Source organism: Hyla sarda, chromosome 2 (assembly GCF_029499605.1).
Source record: "Hyla sarda isolate aHylSar1 chromosome 2, aHylSar1.hap1, whole genome shotgun sequence".
Classification (NCBI taxonomy): domain Eukaryota; kingdom Metazoa; phylum Chordata; class Amphibia; order Anura; family Hylidae; genus Hyla; species Hyla sarda.
In genome coordinates this window covers 149186877-149214463 of record NC_079190.1, presented here as the reverse complement: position 1 = coordinate 149214463, position 27587 = coordinate 149186877, and positions in this window count along the sequence as shown.

Here is a 27587-nt window from a genome sequence, read left to right as displayed (position 1 = left end):
GGAGGTTTCTCCAATGGGGGGGGGGGGGGGGGAATATTTATTGATTTTATGAATAAGATTTGTACATGTATGTATGAACTTCAAAATAGTAATGTTATAATTTCTTGACTACATCCTTTCAAAGATTTTAGGTGTACATTAGAGATGAGCGGATTTTTGAAAAATTCAATTCTGCCGATTCGCCGAATTTTCGGAAAAAAATTGTTTTTGTCCGAATCTATTTGTGGCGAATCGCTATTAAAAACGGCTATTTCTGGCCTACAGAGAGGCTCAATAGGGGTGTAGAACACTTTGCTTTATCCTAACACACATAGGGAGTGTGAAATACTACTGTTATTCAGTATGACATGCAGATTACAGGCATCACTATCAGAATCACTGCCACAGAGCATCTGGATGTGGCAGATTTTTTATGTAATTTTTTTTTCATTTGTATTTATTTAAATTTTTTGATTACCCATTCTGGTGAGCATCGAGCTGGTGGTGCGCTGCGAGGTGAGCTACCACTTGTTCCAGCCCCGCCCTCTCAGCGCACCCCCATACTCTGAGTGTCCACTTGAAAAGGGAAGGACTGCAGTACAAGCAACTTGGACAGAAGCACATTAAACTTCTGTGCCATTTGATAAGTGGGCGCATATAGCTAGAAGTGACTGCATTGAAAAAGCTCGTACTTGTATCTTAAAATTGAACTGGCGGTCCTCTGCCAAGCAAAATACCACCTGTTCCAGCTCCTGCCTCTCAGCGCCCCCCTGACTGTGAAAGTGCGAATTAATTTAATCAATTATGGTTCATTGCTATTGCTCCAATCTGTTTCATTGGATTCTTGTGATAATTCCACAGATAATATGACGGCAACGACCATAGGGCCTCAATCTTGAAAAGATTACATTGATTTTTTTAAATTTAAATGTAAGATTTATATTAGATTCCCAAGTTTACCATCCTGGTGTTTACTTTGAACTAATATGTATGACCACAAAACCCAAACTAACAAGGAGTCACATGGCGCCCCAATGACAGTGCCTAGAGGTGGAAGCAGCTTGAGGAGACCATAATCTGGCAGAATGACACAGCCTGGAATTGGCGACAGCAAGAGGAGACCATAGTGCCTCACAATCCCTAAGATTAACCTCTTAAGGATGCAGGGCGTATGGATACGCCCTGCATCCCGAGTCCTTAAGGATGCAGGGCGTATCCATACGCCCGTGGGAATTCCGGCCCCCACCGCTAGCCGGTTGGGGACCGGAGCCGGATGCCTGCTGAAATCGTTCAGCAGGCATCCCGGCATATCGCCCAGGGGGGTCATTATGCCCCCCCATGTCGGCGATCGCCGCAGATCGCTGGACAATTCAGTCCAGCGATCTGCGGCGATTCCGGGTCAATCGGGTCTCCAGTGACCCGATGACCCGGAATTACTGGCTGTTCGGGGCCGTCTCTGACGGCCCCGAACAGCCAGAGCCTGCAGGGGTGAGGTGGCACTGATGCCACCTCACGATCGCCCTGATTCGTCGGCCGGATTACTGGCCGACCAATCAGGGCGCCTGCTGCGGGCGTCACTCCCGCACCCGCTCCGCCCCTCTTCCGGAGGACGTGAGCGGGTGCGGGAAGACGACCCCGGGTGCTGGGGACCCCGATCCCCGGCGTCCATGTTGGGATCGGGGCCCCAGGAGCGACGGCGGCTGCGAGGGACAGTCCAGCGATGAAGCAACAGCAGGAGGTGAGTTACAGCCTCCTGCTGTTGCTTAGCAACAGCTCCCAGCATGCAAAAAGGGCATGCTGGGAGCTGTAGTTATGCAACAGCAGGAGGCAGACCACCACAACTCCCAGCATTCTCTTATGGGCATGCTGGGACTTATGGTTTTGCAACAGCTGGAGGCACATTATTTCTATGGAAAAGTGTACCTTCAGCTGTTGTATAACTACAACTCCCAGCTTGCACAAACAGCTAAAGTGCATGCTGGGAGTTGTAGTGGTGACTCTGCTGGTTGCATAACTACAACTCCCAGCATGCCCGTTGGCTGTCGGTGACTGCTGAGAGTTGTAGTTTTGCAACAGCTGAAGGCACACTGGTTGTGAAACTTAGAGTTTTTTTTTTTACCTAACTCAGTGTTTCACGACCGGTGTGCCTCCAGCAGTTGCAAACTACAATTCCCAGCAGTCACCTTACACCATGCACCGTACATGCTGGGAGTTGTAGTTTTGCAACAGCTGGAGGCACACTGGTTTTGAAACACTGAGTAAGGTCACAAACTCCGTGATACATAACCAGTGTGCCTACAGCTGTTGCAAAACTAAAACTCTCAGCATGTACAGTCTGTCAGCGCATGCTGGGAGTTTTAGTTTTGCAACAGCTGGAGGTCCCCCCCAATGTGAATGTACAGGGTACACTCACATGGGCGGAGGCTTACAGTAGGTATTGGGCTGCAAGTTTGAGCTACAGCAAATTTTCTGCAACAGCTCAAACTGCCAGCGAGAAACTACTGTGAACCCCCGCCCGTGCGACTGTACCCTAAAAACACTACACTACACTAACACAAAAAATAAAATAAAAAGTAAAAAACACTACGTATACACATACCCCTACACAGCCCCCCTCCCCTCCCCAATAAAAATGAAAAACATCTGGTACGCCATGGTTTCCAAAACGGAGCCTCCAGCTGTTGCAAAACAACAACTCCCAGTATTGTCGGACAGCCGTTGACTGTCCAGGCATGCTGGGAGTTTTGCAACAGCTGGAGGCCCCCTGTTTGGGAATCACTGGCGTAGAATACCCCTATGTCCACCCCTATGCAATCCCTAATTTAGGCCTCAAATGCGCATGGCGCTCTCACTTTGGAGCCCTGTCGTATTTCAAGGCAACAGTTAAGGGTCACATATGGGGTATCGCCGTACTCGGGAGAAATTGGGCTTCAAATTTTGGGGGGTATTTTCTGCTTTTACCCTTTTTAAAAATGTAAAGTTTTTGGGAAAAGAAGCATTTTAGGTAAATTTTTTTTAATTTTTTTTACATATGCAATAGTCGTGAAACGCCTGTGGGGTATTAAGGTTCACTTAACCCCTTGTTACATTCCCCGAGGGGTCTAGTTTCCAAAATGGTATGCCATGTGGGTATTTTTTGCGGTCCTGGCACCATAGGGGCTTCCTAAATGCGGCATGCCCCCAGAGCAAAATTTGCTTTCAAAAAGCCAAATGTGACTCCTTCTCTTCTGAGACCTGTAGTGCGCCAACAGAGCACTTTTCACCCCCATATGGGGTGTTTGCTGAATCGGGAGAAATTGGGCTTCAAATTTTGGGGGGTATTTCCTGCTTTAACCCTTTGTATAAATGTAAATTTTTTGGGAAACCAAGCATTTTAGGTAAATTTTTATTTTTTTTTTTACATATGCAAAAGTCGTGAAACACCTGTAGGGTATTAAGGTTCACTTTACCCCTTGTTACGTTCCCCGAGGGGTCTAGTTTCCAAAATGGTATGCCATGTGTTTTTTTTTTGCTGTCCTGGCACCATAGGGGCTTCCTAAATGCGGCATGCCCCCAGAGCAAAATTTCCTTCAAAAAAGCCAAATGTGACTCCTTCTCTTCTGAGACCTGTAGTGCGCCAGCAGAGCACTTTTCACCCCCATATGGGGTGTTTTCTGAATCGGGAGAAATTGGGCTTCAAATTTTGGGGTGTATTTTCTGCTATTACCCTTTTTAAAAATGTAAAACTTTAGGGAAACCAAGCATTTTATGTAAAAAAAATATTTTTTTTTTACATATGCAAAAGTTGTGAATCACCTGTGGGGTATTAAGGTTCACATTACCCCTTGTTACGTTCCCCGAGGGGTCTAGTTTCCAAAATGGTATGCCATGTGGGGTTTTTTGCAGTTCTGGCACCATAGGGGCTTCCTAAAGGTGACATGCCCCCCAAAAACCATTTGACGCTCCTTCCCTTCTGAGCCCTCTACTGCGCCCGCCGAACACTTTACATAGACATATGAGGTATGTGCTTACTCGAGAGAAATTGGGTTTCAAATACAAGTAAAAATTTTCTCCTTTTTACCCCTTGCAAAAATTCAAAAATTGGGTCTACAAGAACAAGCGAGTGTAAAAAATGAAGATTGTGTATTTTCTCCTTCACTTTGCTGCTATTCCTGTGAAACCCGTAAAGGGTTAAAACGCTTACTGAATGTCATTTTGAATACTTTCGGGGGTGCAGTTTTTATAATGGGGTCATTTATGGGGTATTTCTAATATGAAGACCCTTCAAATCCACTTCAAACCTGAACTGGTCCCTGAAAAAAAGCGAGTTTCAAAATTTTGTGAAAAATTGGGAAATTGCTGCGGAACTTTGAAGCCCTCTGATGTCTTCCAAAAGTAAAAACTCATCAATTTTATGATGCAAATGTAAAGTAGACATATTGTATATGTGAATAAAAAAAAGTATTTTGAATATCCATTTTCCTTACAAGCAGAGAGCTTCAAAGTTAGAAAAATGCAAAATTTTCAAATTTTTCATCAAATTTTGGGATTTTTCACCAAGAAAGGATGCAAGTTACCAAAATATTTTACCACTACGTTAAAGTAGAATATGTCACGAAAAAACGATCTCGGAATCAGAATGATAACTAAAAGCATTCCAGAGTTATTAATGTTTAAAGTGACAGTGGTCAGATTTGCAAAAAATGGCCGAGTCCTTAAGGTGAAAAAGGGCTCAGTCCTTAAGGGGTTAAAAGATCAATTTTAAAATTTTTATTGAAGATTTATGGTAGCTAGTGTTACCATAAAAATTTGTAGGTAATGTCCCAGGCCCAGCAGCATCAGTCAACCATATAGTGGCTGAATGACACAGCCTGCAGCTTGTGGCAGCATAAGGAGACCATAGGGCCATACAAACCCTAAGATTAAGATGAATTTTAAAATTTTAATTGAAGATTTATGGTAGCTAGTGCTACCATAAAAAATTGAGGTAATGTCCCAGGCCCAGCAGTATCAGTAGACCATATAGTGGCTGAATGGCACAGCCTGGAGTTGGCAGCAGCAAGAGTAGAACACATAGTGGCTAAATCGCACAGCCTGGTGTTGGCGGCAGCATGAGTAGAACATATAGTGGCTGAATGGCACAGCCTGGAGTTGGTGGCAGCATGAATAGAACACATAGTGGCTGAATGGCACAGCCTGGAGTTGGTGGCAGCATGAGCAAAACATATAGTGGCTGAATGGCACAGCCTAGAGTTGGTGGCTGCATGAGTAGAACATATAGTGGCTGAATGGCCTAGCCTGGAGTTGGCAGAAGCATGAGCAGAACATATAGTGGCTGAATGGCACAGTCTGGAGTTGGCTGCAGCATGAGTAGAACACATAGTGGCTGAAAGGCACAACCTGGAGTTGGCGGGAGCATGAGTAGAAAATATAGTGGATGAATGGCACAGCCTGGATTTGGCGGCAGCATGAGTAGAACATATAGTGGCTGAATGGCACAGCCTGGAGTTGGTGGCAGAGGAGACCATATAGTGGCTGAATAGAACAGCCTGGAGTTGGCAGCAGATGAGGAGACCATATAGTGGCTGAATGGCACAGCCTGGAGTTGGTAGCAGCATGAGTAGAACATATAGGGGCTGAGTGGCACAGCCTGTAGTTGGCGGCAGCATGAGTAGAACATATAGTGGCGGAATGTCACAACCTGGAGTTGGGGGCAGCATGAGAACATATGGTGGCTGAATGGCAAAGTCTGGAGTTGGCTGCAGCATGAGTAGAACATATAGTAGCTGAATGGCACAGCCTGGAGTTGGTGGCAGACGAAGAGACCATATAGTGGCTGAATGGCACAGCCTGGAGTTGGCAGGAGCAATAGTAGAACATATAGTGGCTGAATGGCACAGCCTGGAGTTGGTGGCAGATGAGGAGACCATATAGTGGCTGAATGGCACAGCCTGGAGTTGGCGGCAGCATGAGTAGAACATATAGTGGCGGAATGGCACAGCCTGGAGTTGCTGGCAGCAGGAGAACATATGGTGGCTGAATGGCACAGTCTGGAGTTGGCTGCAGCATGAGTAGAACACATAGTGGATGAAAGGCACAGCCCAGAGTTGGCGGGAGCATGAGAAGAACATATAGTGGCTGAATGGCACAGCCTGGATTTGGCAGCAGCATGATTAGAACATATAGTGGCTGAATGGCACAGCCCGGAGTTAGTGGCAGATGAGGAGACCATATAGTGGCTGAATGGCACAGCCTGGAGTTGGCCGCAGATGGGATCATATAGTAGCTGTACGACACAACCTGGAGTTGGCGGCAGCATGAGTAGAACATATAGTGGCTGAATAGCACAGCCTGGAGTTGGGGGCAGCATGAGTAGAACATATAGTGGCTGAATAGCACAGCCTGGAGTTGGCGGCAGAGGGGATCATATAGTAGCTGAATGGCACAGCCTGGAGTTGGCAGCAGCTTGAGTAGAACATATAGTGGCTGAGTGGCACAGCCTGGAGTTGGCATCAGCATGAGTAGAACATATAGTGGCTGAATGGCACAGCCTGGAGTTGGCAGCAGCATGAGTAGAACATTTAGTGGCTGAATGGCACAGCCTGGATTTGGTGGCATATGAGGAGACCATATAGGGGCTGAATGGCACAGCCTGGAGTTGGCGTAAGCAAATGGAGACCATATGGTGGCAAAATGAGACAGCCTGGAGGTGGCAGCAGCAGCATCAGGAGTCCTGAAAGTGACCCGGTGACAGAGTGGTGCAGTTGATGGCAATACCAGTTTCCGGTGACGAATGTGGGTGAAAAAAGGTCTGATGCAGAGGAATGTTTGTAAATGGGGAGCAGCGCCGTAAATCTGTTTGGCATTAGACATATTTGTGAAGTGTTGGTGTGGCACCATGGTCAATCGACTCTGATGCATCAGGCATTGGTGGGTGGAAATCCTGGCTGATCCATGCCTGATTCATCTTCACATTTTTCGTAGACAGACTAGTTCTCCTTGGGGTGACTATGGCCCCCCCACCTCACTAAACACCACTGTCGAATGGTGACAATTCAGCGGTCACTACGCAAGCAAGTTAGCATGCATCGTGCCATTTGTGCAAGTGACTCAGGGAGGGACCCCTGCCTCCATTTCCACTGTATACTGGCACGGTGTGTCTGGGTCCTATGTCTTGCCTTCCTCATAACTCTCTAGCTGCTACTGCTCCTCCTCTCCTGTCAGATTACTAGAAAAACCGCCCATCTCGCAAAATGTAAACTGTGCTACACTGTGCCCCTCAACCTCCTCCTCCAGTTCTGCCCCCACAGGGATCATGTGGCCGTGAGATGTAGGAGCCATGTCTTCCGTGTCCGGACCAGCCATCATTTCCAACACGTGTTGTAGGAAATGAAGCAGTGGAATGACATGTAATCCTGGCAACTGACTAATAATGTCGCTTCCTCAAAGGGCCTGAGCAAACGGCAGGTGTCACATAAGAGCTGCCACTGGTTGACATTGAAGTTACATAGGGGAGTACCCCTATCTGCCTGGATCATCAAGAAATCGTGATGGCTTTTCTCTGTTCATATAGTCGGTCCAACATATGGAGGGTGGAATTCCAATGTGTGGCATTGTCGCAAATAAGACTAAGTTGGGGGATACTGTTCTGTCGCTACAGCTCAAGAAGGGTGTGCTTTGCAGTGGCTGAAGTGCATGCAAAGTTTCCTTCCCATTGTTAGGATGGCTTGCCTTGTCAGAGCGCAGACAAGATGTTCTTCCTGTTGTCAGTCACCATGGTTCCCCTTTCCAGTTTTTGTGGAGTAAGCCATGCTCCAATTTCTTTAGGAATTACTTTTAGCAGTTCCTCTCCTGTGTGACTCTGTTCGCCAAGGCAAACCATGTGAAGATCAGCGTGACACTGCCGTGCCCTGCACACATGGTATGCTGAAGGGGCACTGAGACTTGTCTGTGGAGTAGAGGCTGAGGACACGGGTGGGGATGAGGAGGCGGAGTTGCACACTGTCACAGGACCAACAGGCTGACAGCGTGGAGGAGGAAGCGGCGTGACCTGTCCAAGTTGGTGTTGTGGCTGTGCAAGAACCACATTCACCCAGTGGGCCGTAAATAGTGTTGAGCAGCATAGGCCATATTCGAATTCGCGAATATTCGCGAATATATGGACGAATATTCGTCATATATTCACGAATATTCGCATATTCGTAATACCCTTGTTTGATTTTCGCATATGCGAAAATTTGCGTATGCGAAAATTAGCATAAACACAAATTCGCACATGCAAAAATTTGCACGCCAGTCTCACACAGTAGTATTAGAGACTTCTTTACACCTCACAAGCTGGAAGCAGAGAGGGATGATCACTGTGATGTGTACTGTGAAAAAAAAAAAAATTAATAAATAAAAAAAACGAATATGCGATATTCGCTTTGTGAATATTCGCGAGCAACACTAGCCGTAAAGGACATGTATTGTCCCTGACTAGTGTTGCTCACGAATATCGCATATTCGCGAATTCGCGAATTTCGCGAATATTGCGCTATATATTCGTAATTACGAATATTCGTTTTTTTTTTCACAGTACACATCACAGTGATCACCCCTCTCTGCTTCTAGCTTGTGTGGTGTAAAGAAGGCTGTAATACTACTGTGTGAGACTGGCATGTGCGAAAATTCGCATATACGAAAATTAGCATATGCTAATTTTCGCATATGCGAATTTCCGCATATGCTAATTTTGTATATGCTAATATTCACATATGTTAATTTTCGCATACGCAAAGTTTCGCATATGCGAAAATAAAACAAGAATATAACGAATATGCGAATAATCGCGAATATATGACGAATATTCGTCCATATATTCGCGAATATTCGCGAATTCGAATATGGCCTATGCCGCTCAACACTATCCCTGACCAAAGTGACAGCTCCAGACGTCAAAGCTGCCATGCACTTTGGTACACACTGACAGGCTCAAGGACTGGCCCACATTCTCTTCCACAAAATTGTGCAGGGCTGGTACTGCCTTCTTCGCAAAGAAATGATGGCTTGGCACTCTCCAAATTTTCTCCGCACAAGCCATCTATTCTCTAAAAGGTGCAGAATCCACCACTTGAAAAGGAAGGGACTGCAAACCAGCAACTTGGACAGGAGCACATTCAGCTTCTGCACCGTTGGATGAGTGGGCGCATACTTTTGTCTCTTGGACATGGCTTCGCTGATGGATTGTTGGCGGAATGACTGACTAAAAGTAGGAGGAGCAGGAGCATCTGGAGCCACAGAAGAAGGGTGCCTGGAAAAGTTTCTGAGTTTCCCATAGCAACCAATCAGATCGCTTCTTTCATTTTGCAGAGGCGTTGTGAAAAATGAAAGAAGCGATCTTATTGGTTGCTATGGGCAAATGCACAACTCTTCCTCTACACGGTCCTGCTTAGCTTACTGTTTGACATGCTGTGAGATCCCCATAGACCACCATAGGCCTATTGATTTCAATGGGCATAAAATCACAGTTAATGCACTGGTCACCGTTCCCTATACCATGAAATAAGGGAGGATTCAATATTCGCGAATATGCGCATATGCACATACATTTTCGCATATGCGCATTAAATTTTGCATATGCGAAAAAAACAAATATTCGTAATTACGACTATATAGTGCTATATTCGTAATATTCACAAATTTGTGAATATGCGATATTCACAATTAAAATTTGAATTGCGAATATTCGCGAGCAACACTACTGCTTATAAGGAAAATGGACATCAGAGGGCTTCAAAGTTCAGCAGCAATTTTCCAATTTTTCACATAACTTTCAAAATCTAAGTTTTTCAGGGACCAGTTCAGATTTGAAGTGGATTTGAGGGGCCTTAATATTAGAAATACTCCATAAATCACCCTGCTATAAAAACTACACGCCTCAAAGTATTCAAAATGACATTCCGTAAGTGTGTTAACCCTTTAGCTGTTTCACAGGAATAGCAGCAAAATGAAGGAGAAAATTTTAAATTCTTAATTTTTTACACTTGCATGTTCTTGTAGACCAAGTTTTTGAATTTTTACAAGGGATACAAGGAGAGAAATCACCCTAAAATTTGTAACCCAATTTCTCTCAAGTAAGAAAATATCTCATATGTGTATGTCAAGTGCTCTTTGCGTGCATTAGAGGGCTCAGAAGGGAAGGAGCGACAGTGGGAATTTGGAAAGTGAGTTTTTCTGAAATGGTTTTTGGGGGCATGTCACATTTAGGAAGCCTCTATGGTGCCAGAACAGCAAAAAACAGCACATGGCTTACTATTTTGGAAACTACACCCCTCAAGGAACATAACCAGGGGCACAGTGAGCCTTAAAACCCCACAGGTGTTTGACGACTTTTCGTTAAAATTGGATGTGTAAATGAAAAAATTTCACTAAATGCTGGGTTTTCCCCAAATTTTACATTTTTACAAGGGGTAATAGGAGAAATGCCGCCAAAATTTGTCACCCTATTTCTTTTGAGTATGGAAATACACCATGTGTGGACGTCAAGTGCTCTGCTGGCACACTACAATGCTCAGAAATGAAGCAGTCACATTGAGCTTTTGGAGAGAGAATTTGGTTGGAATAGAAGTTGGGGGTCTTGTGCATTTACAAAGCCCCCTGTGGTGCCAGAACCCTGGACCCACCTACATGTGACCCCATTTTGGAAACTAAACACCTCACAGAATTTAATAAGGGGTGCAGAAAGCATTTACACCCCACTGGCATTTGACAGATCTTTGGAACAGTGGGCTGAGCAAATGAAAAATAAAATTTTTCATTTTCACGGACCACTGTGACAAAAATATGTCAGACACCTGTGGGGCATAAATGCTCACTGTACCCTTTTTAACATTCTGTGAGCGGTGTAGTTTCCAATATGGGGTAACATGTGGGGGGTCCATTTTTCTGGCACTATGGGGGCTTTGTAAACACACATGGCCTTCAATTCAGGACAAATTTTCAGGTCAAAAGCCTAATGGCACTCCCTCTCTTCTGAGCATTGTAGTTTGCCCGCAGAGTACTTTAAATCCACATAAAGGGTATGTTCTTACTCAAAATAAATGGGGTTACAAATTTTGGGAGGCTTTTTTCCTATTTTCCCTTGTGAAAATGTAAAATTTTGGGTAACCCCAGCATTTTAGTAAAAATTCTTTTTTTTTTTGTTTTCCCATCAAATTTTTACAAAAATTTGTCAAATACCTGTGGGGTGTTAAGGCTCACTATACCCCTTGTTACATTCTGTGAGGGGTGTATTTTCCAAATTGGGGTCACATGTGGGTATTTATTTTTAGCATTTATGTCAGAACCGCTGTAAAAATCAGCCACCCACTGTGCAAATCACCAATTTAGGCCTCAAATTTACATAGTGCACTCTCCCTTCTTAGCCTTGTTGTGCGCCCGCAGAGAATTTTATGCCACATATGAGGTATTTACGTACTCAGGAGAAATTGCGTTACAAATTCTGGTGGTCTTTTTTTCCTTTTACCTCTTGTGAAAATAAAAAGTATGGGGCAACACAAGCATGTTAGTGTAAACATTTAAATTTTTTTACACTAACAGGTTGGTGTAGACCCCAACTTTTTCTTTTCATAAGAGGTAAAAGGAGAAAAAGATCTCCAAAGTTTGTAACGCAATTTCTCCCGAGTACGGAAATACCCCATATATGGCCCTAAACTTTTTCCTTGAAATATGACAGGCCTCCAAAGTGAGAGAGCACAATGCCCATTTGCAAAACTACAACTTCCAACATGCACTGACAGACCGTACATGCTGGGAGTTGTACTTTTTCAACAGCTGAAGGCACACCGGTTGGAAAACCTTCAGTTAAGTTATGTTATCTAACTCAGTATTTTCCAACCAGTGTGCCTCCAGCTGTTGCAAAACTACTCCCAGCAAATATTGATCACCGAAGGGCATGCTGAGAGATGTAGTTATTCAACAGCTAGAGGTAGGCAACTACAATTCCCAGCATGGCGAGACAGCCGTTTGCTGTTTGTGCATGCTGGGAGTTGTAGTTTTGCAAGATTTAGAGGGCCACGGTTTATAACCCACTGCACAGTGATCTCCAAACTATGGCCCTCCAGATGTTGCAAAACGTTCTGCCCGGACTACTGTGGGTGGGCAGAACGGGGGAACCGAACTTTAACCCCCCCTGCCCCCGATCTGCTATCGCTTCTGACCGACCAATAGCAGGGAAAGGAGGGGTGGCACTCCTGCCCCCTCCCTCCTATTTCTTCAGGGGGACCACCCACGATCCCCCTGAATGGATAGGAGTGAGGGGGCAGGAGTGCCACCCCTCCTTTCCCTACTATTGGTCGGTCAGAAGTGATAGCAGATCGGGGGAGGGGGGTTAAACTTTGGTTCCCCCATTCTGCCCACCCACAGTAGTCTTGGACACTCCCGATCCCCCTTATTTTCAGGGTCAACGGGTCACCGGAGACCCACATGACCTGGAATACCTACAGAACTCCCCTGGGCATTTGCATGGGATGCCTGCTGATCGATATCAGCAGTCATCCCAGTGTGTCCCCACCCTGCATGCGGCGTGGACCGAAATTCCCACGGGCGTACAGGTACGCCCTGGGTCTTTAAGTATTTGTCTAGACCAGCAGCAGGTGTGTAATTTTGACTGTTCTTTCACAGTATCTAGGCCCTTGACAGATTAACAGGTACAAAAATAGTACACTATTTAGATGTAGGTATATGGTATGCCCTTATGAGGGCAACAAAATGTGCTACTGTACGCCTAAAAAAGTATTTGAGAACAACACCAGCCGGTGAGTACTTTTGCTTGTCATTTCACAGTATCTAGGCCCTTGACAGATTAACAGGTACGGAATAGAACACTACTTAGATGTAGGTATGTGAGATGCACTTTTGAGGGCACAAAAATTTGCTACAGTATGCTTATAAATGTATTGGAGTAAAATACCAGCTGATGATTACTTTTGCCTGGCCTTTGACAGTATCTAGGCCCTTGACAGATTAACAGGTACCAAAAAGTACACTGTTTAGATGTAGGTATGTGGTATGCACTTATGAGGGCAGAAAAATGCGCTACAGTACACTTAAAAAAGTATTTGAGTACAACACCAGCCGGTGAGTACTTTTGCCTGTCCTTTCACAGTATCTAGGCCCTTGACAGATTAACAGGTACAAAATAGTACACTATTTAGATGTAGGTATGTCGTATGCACTTATGAGGGCAGAAAAATGTGCTACAGTACGCTTAAAAAAAGTATTGGAGTAAAACACCAGCAGTACACAACAGTGCTGCAGCACACTGTCGCTGTATCCTAAACACAAAATGTCACTTTCTCAAAGACTATTAGGAATGGACTGCTGGGTATGATACCATCTACAGACCATTTGTTGTGGAACAGTATAACCAGCAGACCATCTGTTGTGGAACAAAGACACAGAGTTGTGCTGAAAAATTATTCCTCCATCCTCTGCTCTTTCTCAAGATGAGCCAGCTTGTTCAAATGTATGAGGCAACACACAGCTCTTGGCACCTCTCTGTAATACACTGCTGTAGAAAGTAACTGGGAAGTTAATGGCTGCAGTAATGCACTGCTTTCTGTCCACCAGAAAGCTGACATGACTATGAGGTGAAACACTGCTGTAAAAAGCTTGTCTGTGTAACACACAGCGCTGTCCTATCTCTCTGCAGTGAAAGGATGAAAAGATTAACCAGAATATTGCTGCCACTTTTATAGGGCTGTGACATCACAGGGGTGACTGGCTGCTGATAGGCTGCATTCTGCATGTGATTCAGGGTCATCTCGCCTACCCGCCTTGCCTTCCCACCTTCCCAGAGTTCCTTTCCCCATGTCCTCACAGGTGGATCCGCCATCTTAGATGCCCTGGAGCCTGGACCACACTAAATGAAGTGTAATGAAGCGATTCACGTGATAAAATTGTGCCGCTACTCACATTTGTTGCAAATCAAATTTTTCATGAAATTCATAACAAATTTGGATTAGTCAGATTTGATTCGCTCATCTCTAGTGTGCATGGCATGAAAATATAAGGGTAAATTGACACTTGATATGGAACATACAGTAGATTGATGCATATCCAAGTCATGCCCATTCATTTCAATGTACTTAATGTTGTCTACTAGTCACTAAGTTTGGTCCATTTGTGATTACAGACTCTAATTTTGCAGGACTTTAAAGTGCTAGTGGCCATGTATTTGAGTCACACAAAAATTGTTCAGCACAAAGGCATCAAAAGAATTAAATGTCTTGGCTTTATTTCGAATTAAATCCATTTTATGGTTCCTGTTTGTATTCTTTCTGTGAATTTTGATTTTGAATATAGCCAAAACATTAATTTCTCCATATTCTTATGGTGGACAAATTTATTTTTGTCTGTGCTCTGAAGCTTGAAGCAGTGCCGGCAGGATGGTTGCACAGGACATGATGAGCTTTCTCCATTATTTCAGAAGCTTGACAACAAGTGGACACTTAATCTAAGGCACAAAACTTCTGAACAGGGCCCTTGCTAGGGTCCTAAAACATCTGGGGCATGGGCCAGTTTGCTAGCATGAGCCCAACTTTATGTGATCTTGTGTAATTCAATATCAGAGGAGCATAGAACCGCTTTATGAGTAAGTTCACATGTGCTTTAATTTTATCACAAAACCACCACAAAGCCTGCAGACCATATATACAATGGGGATCAAAAGTTTAGGCACCCCAGGTAAAAAATTGTATTAATGTACATAAAGAAGCCAAGTAAAGATGGAAAAATCTCCAAAAAGCATCAAATTACAGATTAGACATTCTTATAATATGTCAACAAAAGTTAGATTTTATTTCCGTAATTTACACTTTCAAAATAACAGAAAACAAAAAAATGGCGTCTGCAAAAGTTTGGGCACCCTGCAGAGTTAATATCTTGTACTGCCCCCTTTGGCAAGTATCACAGCTTGTAAACACTTTTTGTAGCCAGTCAAGAGTCTTTCAATTCTTGTTTGAGGTATCTTTGCCCATTCTTCCTTACAAAAGTCTTCCAGTTCTTTGAGATTTCTGGGCTGTCTGTCACACACTGCTCTTTTAAGGTCTATCCATAGATTTTCAATTATGTTGAGGTCAGGAGATTGTGAAGGCCATGGCAAAACCTTCAGTTTACGCCTCTTGATGTAATCCCCCATGGATTTTGAGGTGTGTTTAGTATTATTATCCATTGGTAGAAGCCATCCTCTCTTTAACTTCAGCTTTTTCACAGATGGCATCAAGTTAGCATCCAAAATTTGCTGAAATTTAATTGAATCCAATTTTCTTTCTACTCGTGAGATGTTCCCTGTGCCACTGGCTGCAATACAACCCCAAAGCATGATTGATCCACCCCATGCTTTACAGTTGGACAGAGGTTTTTTCATTAAATTCTGTTCCCCTTCTTCTCCAAACGTACCTTTGCTCATTCTGGCCAAAAAGTTGAATTTTAACCTCATCGGTCCACAGAACTTGTTTCCAAAATGCATCAGGCTTGTCTATATGTTCATTTGCAAAGTTCAAACACTGATTTTTGTGGTGAGGACGTAGAAGAGGTTTTCTTCTGATGACTCTTCCATGAAGACCATATTTTGTACAAGTATCTCTTTATAGTGGAATAGTGTACCACAACTCCAGTGTCTGCGAGATCTTTCTGGAGGGATTGTGTAGTCAAACGTGGATTTTGAATTGTTTTTCTCACAATCCTGCAAGCTGTTCTGTCTGATATTTTTCTGATGACTGCCATTTCTTATTTACATTCCGAACAGAGGTATTGACATCTGCAAACATTTTGCTATCTTCTTATAGCCTTTTCCAGCTTTGTGAGCGTCAACTTTTTTTCAGTTTCAGATTTCTAGACAACTGCTTAGAAGAACCAATGGTGCTGATTGTTGGGACAAGGTCAGATTAGTCTGGGCATTTAAAACCTTTGAGATAGACATCACCTGGTCTTCCCAGATGATGATTGAGAACGATCCATGACACTGGCAGGTCTCGACTTTGCAAAGGGGGCAGTGCATGTTATAAATTCTGCAGGGTGCCCAAACTTTTGCAGATGCCATTTTTTTTTGTTTTCTGTTATTTTGAAAGTATAAATGATGGAAATAAAGTCTAACTTTTGTTGACATATTATAAGAATGTCAAATCTGTAATTTGATGCATTTTGGAGATTTTTCCATCTTTTCTTGGCTTCTTTATGCACATTAATACACATTTTTACCTGGGTGCCCAAACTTTTGATCCCCACTGTACAGAGTTTGATGGATATTTGCTGCAAGTTTTACCTTTTGCATTGCAAAGGCTGAAATTTACAGCAAGTTAACAGAAAATATGCATTTAGCTCTGCATGCATGACCTGCAGATTTTGTGGTAGATTTGTTGGTAGATTCCACTTTAAGGCCACCTTCACACACACACACACACACACACACACGTTTTCCCTGACATTTTTGTTTTGTTAAAAACAATAAACAAAAACAAAAAGCCTTAACTGACATCATGTTTTGTGGCTCTGCTGGCATTATACAATCAAATACCCTTAGAGTAGGGTCACATGCCATATTTTGCCTCATATTGGCTTCAATGGGTAGCAAAGCATGCAGCAGGAAATATGCAGCAAAATATGGCAAATGTGACCCTACCCTCCAGAGGTATTGAAGCAGAGGTGTAACTAGTGTCCTGAGGGCACCAGTACAGATTTGGGACCTGTGGACCAGAGGACCTCGGACTTCGGGGAATCCGTCTAATCACTTGAGTCCAAAGTTTCCACTTGTTTTTTTTTTTCTGGCAGTTTTTGGAGATCTGCCACTGAAGTTTTTGAGCCAAAGCCAGAAGTGTATTCAAAAGGAATAGGACATATAAAGGAAGGACTTACAATTTTCCTCCCTTATGGATCCTCTTCTGACTTTGGCTCAAAAACTGCAGTGGCAGATCTCCAAAAACTGCCAGAAAAAAAAAAACAAGTGGAAACTTAGCCTTTGAGCTACAAGCCTCAGGCTACAAGATTAATCAGGAAGTTCAAATGGATCCTCCCGCTGAAGCCTAGTGAGACTAAAGAAACATCTGCAGCAAATAAGCAATGTGTGACACAATCCTAACACTCTAAGTGTACCTGTCAATATAAAAAAAAAAAACTTTGGCAAGTCCCAGTGACATCAAAAGCTTTTTATCGGTTGAAGTCTGAGACCAAGGGAATGAGCAGGAAAAGAGACGTGCAGTGGCACACTTCTCTCCTAGCTCTGTGTCTATGTGATCTGGACTGTCCTATAGGCTTAGAGGTGGAGACTTATCAATACCTATCGAGAGGAAAACTCAGCAACTTTTCCTCTAGACAGGTTTTGATAAATCTCCCCCAGAGTTGTGTCATTCTACGTCACATAAGACAGAGCTGGGAGAGAACCTGCGCATTCTTGTCATCAGACAGGGTCAGACCCCAACTGAAAAAAAACTACTACATATCAAAAGTTTTTGGATGTTTTTTAAATGACAATGCCATTTACTTCCCTGCTTATAACATTAAAAGTAACATACATAGACAAGATAGATAAATTCACACACCACTTACAGTACACATAGACATATACACTTGCACAGTTATACAGACACCACATATATATTACACTAACCTGTTAGATCTTCCAGGCAATCACTTCCATGTCTTGGTAGATCTCTCCCTCCATCCCAGAACAACTGTGGAGGGGTCAGGTCAGGAGGAGATATAGGATTCGAGCTGAGAGGCGGGGACACAGGACTAAAGGCACAGGCAGGATGGATGCAGGCTCAGCTTCCAGGTCATGACCTGCTGTGTGGCCTCTGCTGGCTGCCATGCCATCAGTCCTCCCCTCCCCCCCTCTCAGATTAATGTTTAAGGGAGCTCTACACTGCTGAAGAGGACTGGAGGGTGTGTGGCATTCTGTGTATTGCCACATGTCCTCCTTTCTTATGTAGCTGCTTGAGGTCAGGTGGCCGAGCTCCCCTGACACTGCCTGCCCCCAGCCCTCTCCCGAGTGCACAGGGAGATGTGCACTGCAGCTCTAGGCATAAAGATTCTGGTCACTGTCCTTTATATTTAGGGAAAGGGCCCAGAATCTTTATGCCTAGTGATGCCCCTGCTTCTTAAGTTCCATAGGTCTTTCAGTCATATATCTTAGTCAAATTGTAAACTTGTTTTGCTTAAAATGTAACATTTAACCTCTTAAGCACCCAGGACGTATGGGTACGTCCTGGGTCCCGGTCCTGCGATATAACGCGGGGTCACACGGTGACCCCGCATCATATCGCGGCGGGCCCGGCATCATAGTGAAGCCGGGACCCGCCTCTAATAGCGCGCAGCACTGATCGCTGTGCCGCGCGCTATTAACCCTTTAGCCGCGCGCTCAAAGCTGAGCCGCGCGGCTAAAAACGAAAGTCAAATGTGCCGGTTAGCTCAGGGAGCTGTTCGGGATCGCCGCGGTATAATCGCGGTATCCCGAACAGCTGTAGCACAGGAGGAGGTCTTCTTACCTTCTCCTGTGCTGTCCGATCGCCGAATGAATGCTTCAAGCCTGAGATCCAGGCTTGAGCATTCAATCGCCGAAAACACTGATTGATCCATTCCTATGGAGATGGATCAATCAGTGTAAAAGATCAGTTAATGCAATGTTATAGTCCCCTATAGGAGCTATAATATTGCATAAGAAAAGTGTAAAAAAATCATTAACCCTTTCAATTATCCCTTCCCCTAATAAAAGTTTGAATCACCCGGCATTTCCAAAAATAAAAAAAACATTATGTAAATAATAATAAAAATAAACATATGTGGTATTGCCGCGTGCGGAAATGTCCGAATTATAAAAATATACTGCTTTTTAAACCACTCGTTCAATGGCGTACGTGCAAAAAAATTCCAAAGTCAAAAATAGCGTATTTTTGATAACTTTTTATACCACAAAAAAGTGAATAAAAAGTGATCAAAAAGTCTGATCAGAACAAAAATGGTACCGCTAAAAACTTCAGATGATGGCGCAAAAAATTAGTCCTCAAAGCGCCCTGAACACAGAAAAATAAAAAAGATATAGGGGTCAAAAGATGACCATTTTAAACGTATAAATTTTCCTGCATGTATTCATGATTTTTTTCGTAAGTGATACAAATTCAAACCTGTACAAATAGGGTATCTTTTTAACCATATGGACCTACAGAATAAAGATAAGGTATCATTTTTGACAAAAAATTTACTGCGTAAAAACAGAAGCCCCAAAAAAACTTACAAAATAGTGTTTTTTCATCAATTTTGTCGCACATTGATTTTTTTTCCTGTTTCACCGTAGATTTTTGGGTAAAATGACTAATGTCATTACAAAGTAGAATTATTGACGAAAAATTAAGCCATTATATATAATTTTAGGTGAACATTTTTAAGAGTTATGATTTTTTAAAGTTAAGGAGGAAAAATTGAAAATGAAAAAACAGAAAAAGCCCGGGTCCTTAAGGGGTTAATATTAGTCATCATAAAATAAAGCGCCAAAATGAAAAACATAAGGTACCACGATCAGTACCAGAAATAAAAACAGTATAGGGAGTGATGAGGTAAATCAACACCCTGTTATATCAAATGGGGTCAGTGTGCAGCATATAGAGTGCGTAAATCTGACCTATGGCTCACTACAATACCCCCAAAACCACTCAACACATTTCTGTGGCCTGGGAGTTGAGGACTTCCTCAGGGGAGAAACCGCTAGGGGAATGTGAGCACAATCAACGGGTTAGTGTGCTGTGGTACTACCCAGTCGCACAATATGATTAATAATGAAAGATAAGAGATATGAAAATGCAAGCAAAAGGTGTGCTAGTGTACCACACTTAACTCCCAGGGTCAATGGCAAACTTGTCAGCAATAGTCTGACCCCACATGTTGTGGGGGTGCTAAAATTCCAAAGAGCCGATGACCTGTGAAAACGTTAATTCAATCGGTGACCACCTGTGGGTAAAATTCACATATGCATATTATACACTGTTGGTCATCACCTGTAAATGGAGTCAATCACAGTAGCATGAGCAGTATAGGTCAGCTGGGTATGCCGCAAGTAATGATAGCTGTGTCCCCTGCTTAACAGAGAGTCTTGGAACAAGCAGTTAAAGAGCCGCCTGATATGCCGTGTTACCGGCTACTCACGACTCCCAAGGATAGGAATTGGCATCCTTGTCCTCGCTGCAGTGGCAGTCAGGAGAGAGTGGAAGTCTGGCCGCTATATAAAGGTGTACTGCCGAGTGGAGTGTGACGTTATCCGCGTGTGCTCGCGCTGTACACACAGCGCAGCACCCCCGAACAGCGCTGGGACTGGAAGTACACCCCGCCCTAGCCACCAAAAGGGAGCGTCTCGGCTGCCGTGGTAACTGGGTATGCCGAGAACGTCCAGCACCCATGATTGTGCTGTTTGTTAGGATGCGTATTGCATGTGGTGGTTATCATAGTTGATAGTAAGGTAACAGAACAATGTGGTAAACCCTGCAACAGATATTGGTAACTGGGAAAAAGAAGACAAGCCCACACCTCAATAAATTTAATGATAAATGTAATAGATTTGATACATTTAATACAATTGTATATTAATTTGCTGAGACCATGCTTCAAGTATCAAATTAATAAAACATTTTAAAACATAAAATGTATAGAAATTCCCCTCACAGGGCCCTTGTGGGAGGAATAATCATATAGATATAACATAAAACATAATAAGATTTAAGCAAATATCATAAAAATAACAACTGCCAAATAGTCCAGCAATGTGTCTGGTAATCCGGCAATATTAGTTGACTAATAGTTCTGTATTTGACTGAATGAATTACCAGCAATAGAAATATATGTGGAATGTCCAATATACTAAACCAGTTAGCCACTGATGTAAAACAGAATGAAAGAGTGATATTACCAACTCGACTGTGTAATTTCCTTCTTCATGGTAAGCGATATTCTAAGCTGACCTGTGAGCGCTTGCGAGCACCAAGCATGGCTGGTTCAGGCAGCACTGAACCCAGTGGTTGCTGTGTGGTTGCTGCGGGGGTCTGTAAAGGCAGACTAATGGAACTCCCTCGTGGTGCTTCCTCGTGGTGGTAGCATCTGACGTCAGGGGTCAGCGGGAGATACAGGCAATAGATGGAAACTCAGGAACAACAGGTCACAGGAGCGGCAGGTGGATCAGCAGATGGATCGCAGAAGCAGTATGTGAATCAGGTGGCAACAGGTAGATCACAGTTTTAGCAAATGGCTCCTGAGGGCAATACTGGATCTCTAAATATGGTATAGCTGGAACTGGTATCGGAACAATAATGGCTTAGAGTCCATAATACTGTCACACTGCGTTCTTTTGGCACTAGGCCAAACGCATTTCAGGGTGCTCTGTACAAACTATTCAACCCCTTCCTTAGTAGCTGTGTCTCTGAGATAAATCTTATCGTATTTATAGCTGTTTCAATTAGATTGGCAGGTGAAGAAGAAATCATTAGCAAAATGTGGTTGTGGATCACAGGAATGTGTTAGTTACATTGGCAAGCTAGTGTTCATTTTAAATGGTATCAACCGGATGAATACAAACATATATATAGTTGAGTGTTAGGCTCAGAATTTGTGCTAGGGTCCCATCCTAAATGAGGCCACCTCCCCGTGGTGGATGGGGGACACGTTATGATCAAAAAGTGCGCTAAGAGCCTAAATTTTTTGACCAATGTGTGCTGCTGCAATCCTCTTTTTTTGTATAATATATATATATATATATATATATATATATATATATATTTAGAAGGTAAATAGTATATATTTTTAGAATGTAGAAAAATGTGAAAGCAATGCTTATTAAATAACGTATACAGTAAATCATGATCGTAATCAGCAATTTGAAAATATAGTCATGGCCATAAATGTTGGCACCCGTGAAATTTTTCAAGAAAATTAAGTATTTCTCACATAAAAGGATTGCAGTAGCACATGTTTTGCTATACACATGTTTATTCCCTTTGTGTGTATTGAAACTAAACCAAAAAAGGGAGGAAAAAAAGCAAATTGGACATAATGTCAAACCAATCTCTAAAAATAAGCTGGACAAAATTATTGGCACCCTTAACTTAATATTTGGTTGCACACCCTTTGGAAAGATTAACTGAAATCAGTCGCTTCCTATAATTATTAATAAGCTTCTTACACCTCTCAGCCGGAATGTTGGACCACCCTTCCTTTGCAAATTGCTCCAGGTCTCTCTTATTGGAAGGGTGCCTTTTCCCAACAGCAATTTTAAGATCTCTCCACAGGTGTTCAATGGGATTTAGATCTGGCCTCATTGCTGGCCACTTCAGAACTCTCCAGTGCTTTGTTGCCACCTATTTCTGGGGGCTTTTTGACACATGTTTAGGGTCATTGTCCTGTTGGAAGACCCAAGATCTCGGTCGCAAACCCAGCTTTCTGATACTATGCTGTACAGTGTGACCCAAAATCCGTTTGTAATCCTCAGATTTCATGAAGCCTTGCACACATTCAAGGCACCCAGTGCCAGAGGCAGCAAAACAACCCCAAAACATCATTGAGCCTCCATCATATTTCACTGTAGGTACGGTGTCCTTTTCTTTGTAGGTCTCATTCAATTTTTGGTAAACAGTAGAGTGATGTGGTTTACCAAAAAGCTCTACCTTGGTCTCATCTGTCCACAAGATGTTTTCTTAGAAGGATTTTGGCTTACTCAAGTTCATTTTGGCAAAATGTAGTCTTGCTTTTTTTATGTGTCAGCAGTGGGGTCCTCCTGGTCTCCTGCCATAGCGTTTCATTTCATTTAAATGTCAACGGATAGTTCGCGCTGACACTGATGCTCCCTGAGCCTGCAGAACAGCTTGAATATCTTCGGAACTTGTTTGTGGCTGCTTATCCACCATCCGGACTATCCTGGGATGACACCTTTCATCAATTTTTCTCTTTCGTCCACGCTCAGGGAGATTAGCTACAGTGCCATGGGTTGCAAACTTATTCATAATAATGCACACTGTGGACAAAAGCAAATCTAGATCTCTGGAGATGGACTTATAACCTTGAGATTGTTAATATTTTTCCACAATTTTGGTTCTTAAGTCCTCAGACAGTTCTCTTCTCTTCTTTCTGTGAACATCTCTCTTTTTATCTGCTTTCAAGTGTGATTTTTATACTGCCCACACCTGTTACTTGCCCCAGGTGAGTTTAAAGGAGCATCACATGCTTAAAACAATCTTATTTTTCCACAATTTTGAAAATGTGCCAATAATTTTGTCCAGCCCATTTTTGGAGTTTGGTGTGACATTATGTCCAATTTGCTTTTTTTCCTCCCTTTTTTGGTTTAATTCCAATACACACAAAGGGAATAAACAAGTGTATAGCAAAACATGTGATACTGCAATCCTTTTCTGTGAGAAATACTTAATTTTCTTGAAAAATTGCAGGGGTGCCAACATTTATGGCCATGACTGTAGGAGTAGAGAATAAAATGTAAAAAAAAAAAAAAAGTAAAATTAAAATTAAAATTTAAAATAAAATAAAAAATATTAAATAATACATTAAAAAATAAATAAAAGCAAATGAATGAAAATTGAATCATGTAGAAAATAAGAATTAAGTAAAAGTGAATGGAGAATTATAGTGATAGAGGGGGGCATTTACTAAGGGGTTTAGTCATTTTTTTCGGACTATTTTTGGCGCAAAATTGTCGCAATTGCGCCTACCCTATAAATTGTGCGACTTTCCCTAGCAAGAGCTAGAAAGTAAAAAAAAAAATTCCCGCTTAATTTACGCAAGTTTTCAGTTTTGACTTGCAGTGGTCAGGAATTTATTAACTGAGACAGTCGCAGTTGCGCAATAAACTGTCGCAACGGCCATAAAAATTGACTAAATTTACTCCAGCTCCAACATGGAGCAGGAAAAGCTGCTGCCGCCCGGGCTCCGACATACTTTCTCCCCGCTACCCTCACTGCGCTACCGGGACACTGCAGTGATTTATATCCCCCCCCCCTCTCACCTGCCAGCGCCACACAACTTCCATCTGTCTGCTGTTGCAAGACTACAAGTCCCAGCATGGCCTTACAGTGAGGACACGCTGGGAGTTGTAGTCTTGTAGCAGCGGGAGCTGAGCGGCGCGGGCGGGAGACAAGGGGGGGGGGGGGTAGCGGGGAGGCCGTATGAGGAGCCCGGGCGGGAGACAAGGGGGGGGTGGGTAGCGGGGAGACCGTATGAGGAGCCCGGGCGGCTGCACTGTAATGTCAGCCCGGGCTCCTGCCCTGAGAGCCATAGGCTTTGGCTGTCAGGGCATGCTGGGTGTTGTAGTTTTGCAACAGCTGGAGGGCCACAGTTTGCAGACCACTGGTGTGTGGTCTGTAAACTGTAGTCCTCCAGCTGTTGCAAAACTAAACAGCTGAAGGGGACCGGCGAAGAAGTTCACTTACCCTTCCGAGGCTCCAGCGACGATCGCTGACGGAGATCGTCGCGCGGCACTGTCGCGCGGCAGTGTCGCGCGGCAGTGTCGTGCAGCGCTGGATCCTACGGAAGCCGGTAAGTTGCGCAAGCTTCCCAACCAGGGTGCCTCCAAATGTTGCAAGACTACAACTCCCAGCATGCCTGGACACCCTTTGGCTGTCCGGGCATGCTGGGAGTTGTAGTTTTGCAACAGCTAGAGGCACCCTTGTTGGGAAACACTGGCCTAAAACAGTGTTTCCCAACCAGGGTGCCTCCAGATGTTGCAAGACTACAACTCCCAGCATGCCTGGACAGCCATTGGCTGTCCGGGCATGCTGGGAGTTGTAGTTTTGCAACAGCTGGAGGCACCCTTGTTGGGAAACACTGGCCTAAAACAGTGTTTCCCAACCAGGGTGCCTCCAGATGTTGCAAGACTACAACTCCCAGCATGCCTGGACAGCCATTGGCTGTCCAGGCATGCTGGGAGTTGTAGTTTTGCAACAGCTGGAGGGCCACAGTTTGCAGACCCCTGGTTTGTGGTCTGTAAACTGTAGTCCTCCAGCTGTTGCAAAACTAAACAGCTGAAGGGGACCGGCGAAGAGGTTCACTTACCCTTCCGAGGCTCCAGCGACGATCGCTGTCGGAGATCGTCGCGCGGCACTGTCGCGCGGCAGTGTCGCGCGGCAGTGTCGTGCAGCGCTGGATCCTACGGAAGCCGGTAAGTTGCGCAGGCTTCCCAACCAGGGTGCCTCCAGTTGTTGCAAGACTACAACTCCCAGCATGCCTGGACAGCCTTTGACTGTCCAGGCATGCTGGGGCTTGTAGTTTTGCAACATCTGGAGGCACCCTGGTTGGGAAACACTGTTTTAGGCCAGTGTTTCCCAGCCAGGTTGCCTCCAGATGTTGCAAAACTACAACTCCCAGCATGCCTAGACAGCCTTTGACTGTCCAGGCATGCTGGGACTTGTAGTTTTGCAACATCTGGAGGCACCCTGGTTGGGAAACACTGTTTTAGGCCAGTGTTTCCCAGCCAGGTTGCCTCCAGATGTTGCAAAACTACAACTCCCAGCATGCCTAGACAGCCTTTGACTGTCCAGGCATGCTGGGACTTGTAGTTTTGCAACATCTGGAGGCACCTTGGTTGGGAAACACTGTTTTAGGCCAGTGTTTCCCAGCCAGGTTGCCTCCAGATGTTGCAAAACTACAACTCCCAGCATGCCTAGACAGCCTTTGACTGTCCAGGCATGCTGGGACTTGTAGTTTTGCAACATCTGGAGGCACCCTGGTTGGGAAACACTGTTTTAGGCCAGTGTTTCCCAGCCAGGTTGCCTCCAGATGTTGCAAAACTACAACTCCCAGCATGCCTAGACAGCCTTTGACTGTCCAGGCATGCTGGGAGTTGTAGTTTTGCAACATCTGGAGGCACCCTGGTTGGGAAACACTGGCCTAAAACAGTGTTTCCCAACCAGGGTGCCTCCAGATGTTGGGAAACACTGGCCTAAAACAGTCACCCTGGTTGGGAAACACTGTTTTAGGCCAGTGTTTCCCAACCAGGGTGCCTCCAGATGTTGCAAGACTACAACTCCCAGCATGCCTGGACAGCCTTTGACTGTCCAGGCATGCTGGGGCTTGTAGTTTTGCAACATCTGGAGGCACCCTGGTTGGGAAACACTGTTTTAGGCCAGTGTTTCCCAGCCAGGTTGCCTCCAGATGTTGCAAAACTACAACTCCCAGCATGCCTAGACAGCCTTTGACTGTCCAGGCATGCTGGGGCTTGTAGTTTTGCAACATCTGGAGGCACCCTGGTTGGGAAACACTGGCCTAAAACAGTGTTTCCCAACCAGGGTGCCTCCAGATGTTGCAAAACTACAAGTCCCAGGTTGGGAAACACTGTGCCCGGCCTCCGCCCCACCTTACTGTAAGGGCATGCTGGGAGTTGTAGTCCTGCAGCTGGGGGCAGGGGACAAGCTTGTCACATTTATTATCACCTGCTCACACATCTCCTGCACCACACAACTACAACTCCCAGCATGTCCTTACTGTAAGGGCATGCTGGCAGTTGTAGTCGTGCGGGGCGGGAGATGTGTGAGCAGGTGATAATAAATGTACTAACCCATTTTTTTGTTTTCTTCTCATTTCAGATCCGTTTATCCTGTGGACTCCTTCGGATTCGGTGGACTACTTCGATGACCAGCGTTTTTCTTTGTTTGATTTTAATAAAATGGTTAACGAGGGCTTGTGGGGGAGTGTTTTTTGTAATAAAAATTTTTTAAAACCTGTTGTGTTTTTTTCTTACTTTACTAGACAGGCTTAGTAGTGGAAGCTGTCTTATAGACAGAGTCCATTACTAACCTGGGCTTAGCGCTAGCCACAAAAACAGCTAGTGCTTACCCCCTATTATTACCCCGGTACCCAACGCCACAGGGGTGCCGGGAAGAGCCGGTACCAACAGGCCTGGAGCGTCAAAAATGGCGCTCCTGGGCCTAGGCGGTAACAGGCTGGCGTTATTTAGGCTGGGGAGGGCCAGTAACAATGGTCCTCGCCCACCCTGGGAACGTCAGGCTGTTACTGTTTGGTTGGTATTTGGCTGAGAATGAAAATAGGGGGGACCCTATGCGTTTTTTTTTTTTTAAATAAATAATTAAATATATTAAAAAAACGCATAGGGTCCCCCTATTTTTATTCTCAACCAAATACCAACCAAACAGTAGCAGCCTGACGTTACCAGGGTGGGCGAGGACCATTGTTACTGGCCCTCCCCAACCTAAATAACGCCAGCCTGTTACCGCCTAGGCCCAGGAGCGCCATTTTTGACGCTCCGGGCCTGTTGGTACCGGCTCTTCCCGGCACCCCTGTGGTGTTGGGTACCGGGGTAATAATTGGGGGTTAGCGCTAGCTGTTTTTGTGGCTAACGCTAAGCCCGGCTTAGTAATGGACTCAGTCTATAAGACAGCTTCCACTACTAAGCCTGTCTAGTAAAGTAAAATAAAAATAAAACACAACAGGTTTTAAAAAAAATTTATTACAAAAAACACTCCCCCACAAGCCCTCGTTAACCATTTTATTAACATCAAGCAAAGAAAAACGCTGGTCATCGAAGTAGTCCACCGAATCCGAAGGAGTCCACAGGATACACAGATCTGTAGAAGAAGTAACCAAAAAAAAAA